Raw genomic sequence first — 13,859 nt, forward strand, 5'->3', positions numbered from 1 at the left:
GAAAACGAGTAAATTCACATGTTTATGAATTTGTATTTATAAATGTGTATATATATAGTGTGCATAACATATTAAGTAACATATATAAAATATATGAATAAGTAATACATATTACTTAAAAAACTGTTAATAGCCCCTGGCATGCTATAGCATTGCAGTTACAAGATTTTCATCTGTGGTAAATCCGGATGGGGTACAGTGGAAGGAGATGCACTGACCTATGTAATACTTCTGGCACTTGAGACTTACAGGAAAATATTAGCTATTAAGCCTGTGGAATTAGTCCGTGGTTGCTAGGCCCTACCGAAGCAATGAAGAGAGGACAACATGCTCAAGTCACAGCAGAGTTGTAGAAGCGGGATTCCATTGTCCAACACCTCAAGGCCTATCAGTTCTCTAATCTGAGCTACTGCTGAATGTTTTAGAAAATGAAGAATTGTTACCTCTCCTGTGTATCTAGTGCATTATTTTGCATCAGCCAGTAGTGGAAACATGTTAACAGGTTAGTAGATATTATTCTCCAAAGGTTTTTATTGGTCTGATCATTTCCATTTGCCCCATAGCTCTACTCTCTTCCCTTCTTCACCCTCTCTTCTGCCCCAGTTGCTCACCTACATGGACTACAACAATAGGCCCCTCTTACCTTCTGGCTTCCAGCTGGGATTGGCCATTAGGACACCTTAATAAGTAAATAGAAGGAGAAGGGTAAGGATACTTATTATCCTGTCTTCCTCTTTGCAAAATCACCCTTCTGGCTGTGTTCCTGACTCAAGGTAATTGCTTCCTTCTAAGGAGCCTTCTTGACAAGACTCTCTCCCATTTGGGGTTCCAAAACCTTTCCTTGTTTTCATTTCTTCAGGCCTCATGGGAACCAGCTCTGCTGCCAGTAACTCCAGGACAAGGCTTACAGTTTCCCTCCACCGATACCTTTTTGTATGTTCCCTTTAATAACCTTCCTCAAATTTTCCTAATTTGCATGTGTCATCTATTTCCTTCTGAAATCTGACTTATAGGTGTATAGTCTGTGTTTTTCCCTAAATCATCTCCTAGTAATTGGATGTGATTAACAAGGAAGGACCTCAGCCAGTTCCAGAAGAAATGAACTCTGTAGAAAAGGTCTCATTCTTGGTACTAGGAAGCCTGGAGTTCACCAAAATAAGAAAACAGAAAAATTTTTCATGTTTCCCCTTTTTTCCTCCCCTCTCCTCAGGTCAGACACTCCTATAACCCTCCCTTAATGACTGCTGATAGTAATTTTGTGGATAATTTTCTAAACTGTGCCCTCCAAAACCCAACATTTTGGTAGAGGGTCTTTAGGAGGTTCTATGGGGTGAGGGGAAGTATAGCAAAAATGAACACAGCCACAGCAGGTAGACCTTCCTAACATCAATTTCATCCAGAACACTTTTCTAAACTGAATTTACTGGGGTGACATTGGTTCACAAAACCATACAGGTTTCAAGTGTACAACTCCACAAAACATCATCTACACAGTGCATCATGCACCTAGCACCCCAAGCAAAGTCTCTTTCCATACCCACTTATTCTCCCTTGACCCACCTCCACCTACCCCCTACCTCCTTTTCCCTCTAGTCATCACCACACTGTTGTCTGTGTCTATGGGTTATAATTATATGCCCTCTGGCTAATTCCTTCACCTTCTTTCATTCAGTGCCCCAAACCCCTCCCTTCCAACAGCTGTCAGTCTGTTCCATGTATCCATGCCTCTGTTTCTATTTTGTTTGTCAGATTATTTTGTTCATTAGATGCCACATATAAGTGAGATCATATAGTATTCGTCTTTCTCTGACTGGCTTATTTCACTTAGCAGAAAAATCTCCAGGTCCATCCATGCCATTACAAAGGGTAAAATTCCTTCTTTTTGATGGTTAAGTAGTATTCCATTGTGCAAATGTACCGCTACTTTTTGATATACTCATCAACTGATGGGTACTTAGGCTGCTTCCAGATCTTGGCTATTTAAATAATGTTGCAATGAACACAGGATACATACATGCTTTCCAATTAGTGTTGTGGGTTTCTTAGAATATATTCCCAGAAGTGGGATCTCTGGGTCAAAAAGCAGTTCCATTTTTAATTTGTAAGGAAACTCCATACTGGTTTCCATGGTGCCTGCACTAATCTGCATTCCCACCGACAGTGCATGAGGGTCCCATTTTTTCCACATCCTCGCCAGCACTGGTGATGATATACAGCTCAACACTAGGAAGACAACCCAATTAAAAAATGAGCAAAGGACTGAATAGACCCTTCTCCAAAAAGGACATACAGATGGCCAATAGACATATTAAAAAATGTTCAACATCATTCATCATCAGAGAGATGCAAATTAAAACCACAATGAGATAGTTTCCACCAAGATGGAGGTGCAGGTAGAAACTCTTTGCTTCCTCACACAACCCAAAGGAGGATTACAACCAATCTAAAATCAACAAACAACCAGAAGTGCCAGAAAATCACACTGCATGGAACTCTGACAACCAAGGAATTAAAGAAAAAGTCAACCAGAACAACCAGACTGGTAAGAACCTGTGGCGAAGTGGCAGACCATGGGGGCAGGGCTGGCTGAAGGTGAAACTGAGACTCAGAGCTCACTGTAGACCCTGGTGGTTGCCATGGTGGGAGATATTCCCAGTCTCACACGAGAGTTCCTTGGAAAGTGTGCTAGAGCTGAGCAGGCAAGCCTCACTGTTCCCTCTCTGGTGCCTCCCCCCCCCCCACCCACCAGGCAGCACCACAGCACAGCAAGGAGGGTTGCCTTGCTTGGGTGAATACCTAAGGCTCCACCCCCTTACAACCTATCAGGTGCACCAAGACAAAAAAATATGACCCTAATGAAAGAACAGAGCAAAACTTCAGAAACAGAGCTAAGTAATGAGGAGATAGTCAACCTATCTGATGAAGAGTTTAAAGCTCTGGTAATCAAAATACTCACAGAGCTGATTGAGCTTAGTTGAAAAATGAAAAAAAAAAAAGATACCCAAAATGAAATAAAGCAATATATTCAGGGAACCAACAGTGACAGGAAAGAAACCAGCACTCAAACCAACAGTTTGGAATAAAAGGGAAAAATAAACACCCATCTGGAACAGAATGAAGAAACAAGAATTCAGAAAAGTGAAGAAAGACTTACAAACCTCTGGGACAACCTGAAATGTTCCAACGTCCGAATTATAGGGGTGCCAGAAGGAGAACAACAGCAAGAAATTGAAAACTTATTTGAACAAATAATGAAGGAAAAGTTCCCCAATCTGGTGAAGGAAATACATTTTTTGGAAGTCCAGGAAGCTCAGAGAGTCCCAAAGAAGTTGGACCCAAGGAGGAACACAACAAGACACATCATTATTAAGTTAACCAAGATTAAAGATAAGGAGAGAATCCTAAAAGCAGCAAGAGAAAAGGAGACAGTTACCTACAAAGGAGTGCCAATAAGACAATCAGCTGATTTCTCAAAAAAAAAACTTTGCAGGCAAGAAGAGGCTGGAAAGAAGTATTCCAAGTCATGAAAGGCAAGCGCCTACATCCAAGATTACTCTATTCAGCAAAGCATTCATTTAGAATGGAAGAGCAGATAAAGTGCTTCCCAGATAAGGTCAAGTTAAAGGAGTTCATCATCACCAAGCCCTTATTATATGAAATGTTAAAGGGACTTATTAAGAAAAAAAGATAAAAAATATGAACAATAAAATGACAACAAACTCACAGCTATCAACAAATGAATCTAAAAGAAAAGAAAAACACTGAAAACAAAGACTAAGCAAACAACCAGAACAGGAACAGAATCAGAGAAATGGACATCTCATGGAGGGATTTCAGCGGGGAAGGGGAAGGGAGGAATGGGAGGAAAAGGTACAGGGAAGAAGCATAATTAGTAGGCATAAAATAGACAGGGAAAAATAAAAAATGGTATAAAAAACGGAGAATTCCAAGAACTTAGATGTACAACCCATGGACATGAACTAGGTATGGGGGGGGGGGATGCTGGATGGTTGGGGGATGCAGGGCAGAGGGGGATTAAAGGGGGAAAAATTGGTAAAACTGTAATAGCATAATCAATAAAAACTACTTAAAAATAAATAAATAAAACCACAATGAGATATCACCTCACACATGTCAGAATGGCTATCATCATCCAGAATACTTTTATTTTTTTAATTTATATGTTATCATCCCATATAAAATCTTATTTGTTGAGAGTATTCATAAAGGATGTTAAATTTTGTCAAATGTGTTTTTCTCTTTCTAAGGAGGTAGGTCATATGATTTTTATTTTTATTATACTATTGTGATGTATCCTATTATTGATTTGTGTATGTTGAATCATCCTTGCATCCCAGGGGTGACTCCCACTTGTTTATGATGCATAACCCTTTTAATATGCTGTTGATTTTGATTTGGATTTGCTAGTATTTTGTTGAGAATTTTTATGTCTATTGATCAGAAATATTGGCCTATGGTGCTCTTTTCTTATAGTGCCCCTATCTGGCTTTGATATCAGGATAATGTTGGCCTTGTAAAATGATCTGGGAACAATTCCCACCTCTTCAACTCTGGAAAAATTTGAGAACAATTGGCACTAATTTTTATATAAATGTATGGTAGAATTCAACAGAGAGTTATATAAAAATTATAACATCTATCTATCTATCTATCTATCCCCAGAAGCCATCTGGTCCTGGACTTTTCCTTGTGAGGTTTTTGATTACTGACTCAATCTTTCTTCTTAATCATTCTTGGTCTATTCAGATTATCTATTTCTTCATGATCCAGTTTTAATAGGTTATATGTCTCTAGACATTTATCCATTTCTTCAAGGTAATTCAATTTTTTGGCTTATAATTGCTCAAGATAATCACTTATGATCCTTTGTATTTCTGTGGTATCAGTTGTAGTATCTCCTCTTTATGATTTTATTTGAGTTTTCCTCTTTTCTCTTAGTATAGCTGAATGATTGTCAACTTTATCTTTCAAAATAAACAAACGCTCTTAGTTTCATTAATCTTTTCTATTGGTTTTCTGGTCTCCAGTTTATTTCTACTCTGATCTTTTTTATTTCCTTTTTTGTACTAACTTTGGGCTTAGTTTATTCTTCTTTTTCTAGTTCTCTGAGGTGTGAAGTTAAGTTGTTTACTTGAGGTTTTTCTTTTTTTTTAATGTAGGCATCCATCACTATAAATTTACCACTCAGAACTGCCTCTAAGCAGTTCACATCATGAGTTTTAGTATGTTGTATTTCCATTTTTATTTGTCAAGAATTTTTTTATTTCCATATTTATTTCTTCTTTGACCTCTTGGTTTTTCAGGAGTATGTTATTTAATTTACACATATTTGTTAATTTTTCCACTTTCCTCCTGTTACTGATTTCCACTTTCATTCCACTATGGTTGGAAAAGATACTAGGTATGATTTCAATCTTTTTAAATTTGCTAAGATTAATTTTATGACCTAAAATATGATAATATCTTCCATAATGTCCCATGTAAACATAAAAAGAATAGGTATTCTGCTGCTGTTAGGTGAAATGTTTTGTATATGCCTGTTAGGTCCATTTGGCCTGAAGTGTAGTTTAAGGCCAATGTTTCCTTATTAATTATATACATGACATAATATATACTATTATGTATAAATTACTTATAATTGGTTTATTTAATAATATTTTATAAAGTTGAAGATGTGCATTTTCTAACCCAGTAATCTACTTTCAATTGTATTCCTTTAAATTGTTAATCTTCAAATCAGAATATTTTTTAAAATATTTTTTTATTTTTTTAGGGAGAGGGGAAAGGAGGGAGAAAGAAAGGAAGAGAAACATCAGTGTGTGGTTGCCTCTCAAGCACCCCCCCACTGGGGACTTGGCCTGCAACCCAGGCACATACCCTGACTGGGAATTGAACTGGCAGTCCTTTGCTTCAAAGGTCTGCGGTTTATCCACTGAGCCACACCACCCATGGAGAACATTTGTTTTTTGAGGGTATATGGAAGCATTCCAATGGATACCAAGTCATAGAACGGGAAATCAGTTTGAGGCTTAATTTTCACATCTACTCTTTCCTAAAAGTTTTTTTTTAAAGCCTGTCCCATTTCTCCACCCCACTGACAAACACCCTTCTGATTTTATAATGCTCAGAACACTGAATGACCAGACCAGACCATTTCAAAACTCTTTTCCATTTGCTACAGTAACTGGCAACACCTTGGGTGGAGGCAGCTATATCAGCCTGGGTCCCACAATGGGGATAATGTACAGCAGAGCCCCAGCTAATCCAAGAGGGTGTGTAGGATGAAAAAATTAAACTCTGTTTAAGCCACTGAAATGGGATTGTTTCTTATTACCACATAAATTGCTTATCCTGACTGATACAAAGACAAGCCCCTCGCCACTTTACACTATATTATGATGACTTGCCCCACTGTAAAAACCTATTTTTCAATGAAGAAGGCATTTTTCTTTCTCACTGGTTTTCAGAATGTACCTTAAAATGTATATTGACACATATTTGAATTTTTTTAAAAGTCACATTTTCTCTAACAAAGTTTAATTTTGGGCTGATAGATTTGCAAATTAAATTTTGGGTTGCCATTTTCAATGAATTGAATTAAAATAAATCTATAGTCCTAAGATTTTGATGACAATATCTTTAAAACATGAACACTGCATTTTATGAAAAAGTTATTAGCAAAGTTGTATTAAAATAAACAACATACTTACTTTTCCCAAAACTTTCTGATTATATTTAGTTAAATAACATGCCTCTAAGTAAAAGAGCAATGAGTGTAATTAATAGTTTTTTCCATTAAAGCCTTGTTGGTATATTTTCCAGAAACTGAGAAAGTAATGACCGTAATATCCATATAACAAGATATTTTGCAAGTCAAGTTGTTTCCAAATCTTTGCTTTCAATAAAATTGAAGGCAGACCTAACTGAGTTGTCAGATGACAGACAATTAATGTTTATGATAATCACATTATTTTCTCAGTATAAGTTCAAATAATTGATACAGTTTTAGCAAAATACTCCATTCCCATTCACTTTTTTTTAAATTTCCTCCAGTCTGTTTTAATAAGTGATAGTACTACACATACTACACAGTTCAGGATTAGAAATTTCTAATAAACCTTCTGAAACTAAAATGCTTCCTTTTACATCTCCCAAAAGTCCACCCCCAGCAGAGGGAAAAGATGCGCCCTAAGTTTCTTGGGGGAAATCCAAGTCCATGTGTTGTCTCTTTGCAAGGAGACGGAGCAGGGAGAGCAAGTTCTAGCCCACAAGGGAAGGACTAACAGGCAGTAAACACACTGTTCCATCTGTCCTGTGAGGACTGCCTGCCTGGCCTTCAAAGGAAACTGTATCCTGTATTGCAGCATTTTTCAGTGTAGCAGTATCTCACATTGTTTCTTGCAGCAGAGAGGCTGGGCTTCTCCAGGAGCCTCTATCCTCCCTCTACCACCAGCAGCTGTAGGCCAGGGCATGGTGGGTGTTAGCCATCTTGTGCATATCATGCTTCCTCTTAACCACTGGGTGTTGGATGTGAAAAGCCTCCAGCAGCTCACTCCAGCAGCTTCTCTGGCATCAGCATCCGTCCACCGGTGCTCCTCCCTGCACTCAGTAATCATCCATTTCATGGCCTCCAGTGGGCTAGCAGCACAGGGACCTGGCAGAAATGGCCACGCTTTCACAGCCCAATCACAGGCTCACAGTTTTTTAGTGCTTGGTGGAAGATGGTGTAGGGGTTGTGTTCAACGGTTGCCTATTGCTCTCAAGAAGCGGTAGGGTACTTCTCAAACTGCTTCATTTTCACAGCTTCCAGAACCTATGTTATGAAGGATCTGGCTAGTACTTTGCTTCCTCCTTTCATCATCCATCATGTTGGCAAATGTACTGATCAACAGATCTTCAAACAGAGAGCTTGTTTTTATCACTGGGGCAGCTCTGATATGCTGAGTCTTCCTAAATTCCCCATTCAAATTTCTCCTTAGTTTCTGCCACAGACGGTAATAATCTGCCACAGGCGGTCAGTCTAAGGATCCCTGTATTCAGAGCCATAGTGGCTCCACCTCCCCTGGGTTAGCCCTGGAAACTGCAGGACATCACTCTGCAGGCACAGTGCTGGGTCCAATCACCATCACACTGCCTTCACCGTCCCATCCACTGTTTTATGTGAATAAGATTCTCAGCAGCTTAAACTAGAGTAATAAAAAGCAGAAATATAATTGATGCTTAATTCACATCTTACTACTAATTATTATTTTTCATGAATATATAAACTAAAAAATGTACCCAAATATATTGTATCAGATGTTTCTAATAAAACTTTTATGTTTATGTTAAATAGCTATTCCCCAAAATAATTATGTTGCCTTGGCCAATTTTGTATTACTAATAATAGTGCTACTAACTCAGTTCAAAATAAAATGCTTTAACATTCAGAGTCTTTGGTCATGGAAGAAAATCTTTTAAAAATATTTATTTATATTTAGTTATAGAGAAATAAGGGCAATTGAGAAAATATTTCAAACATCAAAAAATGCATTAGGATAAAACTTGATTAGAATGGAAATGTGAATTCAAGAAGAAAATAAAAACAATGGGAAATTTCAGACTATTATATAATAGACGGTAGAGTTTATGTTTCTTTATATCGATGGTGATGCTGCCTCTCAACTTAATTTGACATCCAAACAGCTGTATTTTAAAATATCAATGTTTACCAAAAAAATCACAGTTGCCTCTATTCAAATGTGAATGAAAAAAAGTAATTATTATCTTAAAATTGTGCAAGAATCACACAGTTAAGATTATTGGAAGCACATAAAGAAAAGTTTCTTTAAAGAAATTTTCACACACATGCACCTGGAGAAATGTAAACGAATATCACTCTAATGCTTGAAATAAGGAAAACTTAGGGAAAAAACAAAATTTCATCAACAGGCGAATGTAGGAAAAATGTGTGTATATATATGTTATACTACTACAAATACAGGAACTAAAATGAACCATATGTATATAAATAAACATAAAGGACCGTCACTGTCAAAAATATGTTGATAATGCATATTATTTATATGTTTTAACCAGCAAAATATTTAAAACTATTGAACTATATTGTTTAACTGGATAGTACAGAATAAAATTTTAAAACATTCATGGGATTAATAAACATCAAATTCATGACAGGTTAACTCTCAAAAGGAAGGGAAGAAAAAACAAGACTGAGGAGGTTGTACACAGGGCTTCAACTGATTGTCATTGTTTTTCTTACTGAATAGGTCTAAGGCTGTTCCAGCCAAATGTTAGAGTTATTAAAACTCTGTACAGCTGGGAGGTGGACACATGGGTTGTTATGTACTGATATATAGAACTGAGTAATTTTCTAATAAAAATAGCTGAAAGTAAAAATTATTGGGTTGGCCAAAAAGTTCTTTCAGTTTTAAAGACTAAAAGACACATTTAAAAATAAAAGACACATTTTCATTTTCACCAACAACTTTATTGAACAATGTATTCACCATTTTGTTCCACTACCTTCTGCTATCTTTCAGGTAACTTCCTAATTTCATCTTTCCAAAACTTTGTGTCTTTTTGAGGAAAGAAATGTTCCAGAATTTTTTGCAGTCTTCCAGGGAATTACAATTTTTTCCATTAAGAGAATTTTGTAAAACTGAAATAAATGAAAATCCAAAGGTGCGATGTCTGGTAAATACAGACGATGAATCAGAACTTCCCAGCCAAGCTCTAACAGTTTTTGCCTGGTCATTAAACATGAGGTCTTGTGTTATCCTGATGGAAGATTATGCATTTTCTGTTGACTGTTTCCAGACACTTTTCACTGAATGCTGCTTTCAGTTGGTCTAATTGGGAGCAGTAGTTGTTGGAATTAATCGTTTGGTTTTCTGGAAGGAGCTCATAATAGAGGACTCCCTTCCACTCCTACTATATACACATCACCCTATCTGGGTGAAAACCAGACTTTGGTGTGGTTGGTGGTAGTTCATTTCATTTGCCCCATGATCTCTTCTGTTCCACATTATTGTAAAGTATCCCCTTTTCATCGCCCATCACAATTTGTTTTAAAAACAGAACATTTTCTTTATGTTTAAGTAGAGAATCACATGCAGAAATACAATCAAGAAGGTTTTTTCCTTTAACTTATATGGAACCCACACATCAAAGGAATGAACATAACCAAGCTGTTGTAAATGATTTTCGATTCGATTCAGATATTTTTTAATTTTTATTCTTATTTATTCTGTTACAGTTGTCCCAATTTTCCCTCTTTTTTTCCTCCACCCAGCGCCCCCCACAGTCAATCCCCCACTGTTGTTCATGTCCATGGGCCATTCATACATGTTCTTTAACTAACCTTTCCCCTGATTTGGATATTTTGAGTACAGCTATCTCCTGTGTGGTATAACGTTGATTGTTCTCAATTAATGTCTCAAATTGATTGCTATCAACTTCAACTGATCTATCTGACCATTGTAGCACTGTCCAGCCAAAAATCTCCAGTGTGAAATTTTGCAAACCACTTTTGACACGTTTGATCAGTCACAGCACCTTCTCCACACACTGCACAAATCTTTTTTTTGCACTGCAGTTGCATTCTTACCTTTCCTGAAATAATAAAGCATAATAAAGCAATAATAAAGGCTGAAACTGTTGCATATTTTCTTCCATCTTCAATATTAAAATGGTCATACAACAATTCACCAATTTTGAAAACTTTTTAAAAATGCATGTTGATATGACAGCTATCACATACAACCTAACAAAATTGTTTCAAGTTAAGTTAAAGACAACTAAGTGCTACTAGAGCTATCTTACAGAAACAAAGAATGAATCTTTTGGTCAACCCAATATATAAATGAAAAACTGTAATATAATGTATTATGCTAATTCCCCCTAAAGAGGGAAGAATTTTTTAAATTATCAATCTAACAGATCACAGGAACAAGAAAAATAAAATACAAAAAATGAACATAAAAGGTGGTGAAAATTTAAATAAATCAATAATCACAATATATGAAAGGAGAATAAAGTCGCCATTAAAAAACAGAGACCCTCTGGGTTTTTTTGAGGTAGCCATGTAAAACCTACAAAAGACACAACTTAAACAAAATGACATACAAAGGTTAAAGACAAGAAATACCAAGCAAATTCTTTGCTAAGAAATGCTATTGTAGATATATTAACATTAGATACAATGAAATTGAAGGGAAAAGGCAGCAATGGGGTTAAACAGAGAAACTACATAACTATTGTAAAAAGGAGATCATATAGTCTTAAATTTATGTGCATTTAACAACATGTATACAAAAAACAAAAAAAACAAAAAACAAAAAAACCTGAAAAAATTATAAGACATTGACTAATGACAATCATGGAGGAAGATTTTTATCTCATTTATATCACAATATGATCAAGTGAGTAACTTCCCCACCTCCCAAATCTATAGGATATAGAAAACTTGAACAACCAAATTAGTATTTAGACTGCATAGGTATACATAGATAGAACCCTGAAAAAAACAAAAACAAAGCAAAATGAAAGTGCTGTAGCTCTCCCATATCCAAACGGGACACATTCCAAGACCCCTCCAGTGGACACCTGAAATTATGGATAGTACCTAACGTTACATGTACTATGGGGTTTTTTTATACATACATACCTATGATAAAGTTTAATTTAGAAATTGGATACAGTAAGAGATGAACAACAACCAATAATAAAATAGAACAATTATAACAATATTTATAATAAAAGTTATGTGAATGTGGTCCTCCCTCCATCGCACTCTCTCCAAATATCACATGGAACTCTACTCACCTTTTACTTAAAGAGGCACTTTCTGACTTCTTTTTGGCATAATTCCTGTGCCTTGGGGCCATTGCTAAGTAAAATAGGGGTTATCTGAAGACAAGCAATGTGATACCACAACAGCCCATCTGATGATGCAGGTGGCTACTAAGTGACTAATGGGCAGGGAGTGTACACAGCAAGGAGTCTCGGGTCAAAGGGATGATTGACCTTCCAGGCTGCACACAACAGGTAGGTTCAAGATTATACTCACAACAATGCACAATTTAAAATTTGTAAATTGTTTATTTCTAGAATTTTCCATTTAATGTTTTTGGCCTACAGTTGACCATGGGTAACTGAAACCATGGAATGTAAAACCATGAATGAGGAAGATGACTATATATTGTTCTTTTGAATGTCCACAGGACAATGGCAAAAAGCTAACACGGTTAGCTTTCAAAAGAAGTCTCAACGAATTCTAAGTCATCCCTACACAGATCACATTCCAATATTACAATAACAGATAAATTAGAAAACAACAATAAAATGATCATTTTAAGTACTAATGTATATTTGAAAACTTTTGTTTTAATGAACTCTTAAAATAAGAAGGACTCTCAGGTCCTGTCCAGTCCAGTTTATAAAATTTGTACTAGAATTTTATCTCCATTTAAGTGCCAACTCAGACAGTGGCAGTAACACAAAGAATCCACTGGATGTCAGTGTTACTTTATATTTATTCTCCTTTGCCCAAATGGTGCTGTACACAGAACTTGCAATCCAACAAACAAATCATATTTCAGGCCCAACCCTAAACCTTTTTAGGGTTGACTCAAATACCTAATAATGAGAAAATAATAATATTTATAGTGAATAACTTTAATGTGCTATAAAATGGAAATTTTTATCATACAATTGTTTCCTAACTCTCAGTATATTTTCTGTGAATTATTTATTACCTTGCTAAAGCAGTTTTGTAAGATTTTATAGGCCTTTTAAGAGACAAAAGCCATACAAACAGCATGTCTTGGCTCATGCTTCAGACTTTCCTAAAATTTCTCAAACAAGCAGCATCTGGCCTCGGCATGTCCTGGACCTCTCGCTAAGTGGTCCCAGGCCTGGCACCAGCAGCAGCCAGCTTTGGTTTGCAGCTTGGCCTCCACCAGGCACTTCCAAACCCAGCACAAGTAGCAGCCATCTGTAGATGGCTTGGTAGCTCATGCCACATGGCCTTGGACAGAACACAGGCAGTAGCTGACCTTGGCCTGCACATCCCGGGAGACCTCGCTGCCAGTGCACCCAGTGGACAGCTTCAAACTACATCGAAGCACCACCACCAAACCCCCTCCACAAGCAACACATTCAAGGGGTAGACTCAGCAAACACCAGTCCCATGGTGAAGCAGGCTCTGCTCTAAAGAGTTGACCTAAGCACAGCAGCTCCTCCAATGTAGCCACAGCCAGTTCTCCCAGCCAATTGGCCTGGGGGTAAATCCCTCCCATTGACATGCCAACAGTAACCAAGGTTCAACTAAACCAGGAGGGTTTACACAGCTCACACAGGGGGTGCACCTGGAGTGCCCAGCTCAGATGAACAGGGAGGCTGGGCCATTAGATCCTACAGGACACCTACTACATAAGGCCACTCTACCAAGCTCAGGAGACAAAGCAGCTCCACCTTATACATAGAAACAAATACAGGGAGACTGCCAAAATGAGGAGACAAAGAAGCATGTCACAAGTGAAAGAACAGAACAGAACTCCAGGAAAAGAATTAAATAAAATGGAGACAAGCAATTTATCAGATGCAGTGCTAAAAACACTGGTTAAAAGGATACTCAATGAACTTAGGGAAAGAATAGAGGAACTTAATGAGAATGTCAACAAAGAGATAGGAAATAAAAATGGAGAAAGAAAACATAAAAACGAACCAGTCAAAAATGAAGACTACAATAGCTGAAATGAAGAATATATTACAGGGAATCAACAGTCAAATAGACGAAGCAGAGGATCAAATCAGAGATTTGGAAGATAAGAGAC

At 37.0% G+C, this 13,859-nt stretch overlaps 1 pseudogene; it reads right to left on the reverse strand.

Annotated features, from left to right (window-relative positions):
* Positions 1–7,464: 7,464 nt before the first annotated feature.
* LOC123811198 lies at positions 7,465–11,909 on the reverse strand (annotated as a pseudogene).
* Positions 11,910–13,859: the final 1,950 nt, after the last annotated feature.

This window comes from Phyllostomus hastatus, unplaced genomic scaffold, assembly GCF_019186645.2.
Source record: "Phyllostomus hastatus isolate PE091 unplaced genomic scaffold, TTU_PhHast_1.1 phas_scaffold_78, whole genome shotgun sequence".
Taxonomy (NCBI): domain Eukaryota; kingdom Metazoa; phylum Chordata; class Mammalia; order Chiroptera; family Phyllostomidae; genus Phyllostomus; species Phyllostomus hastatus.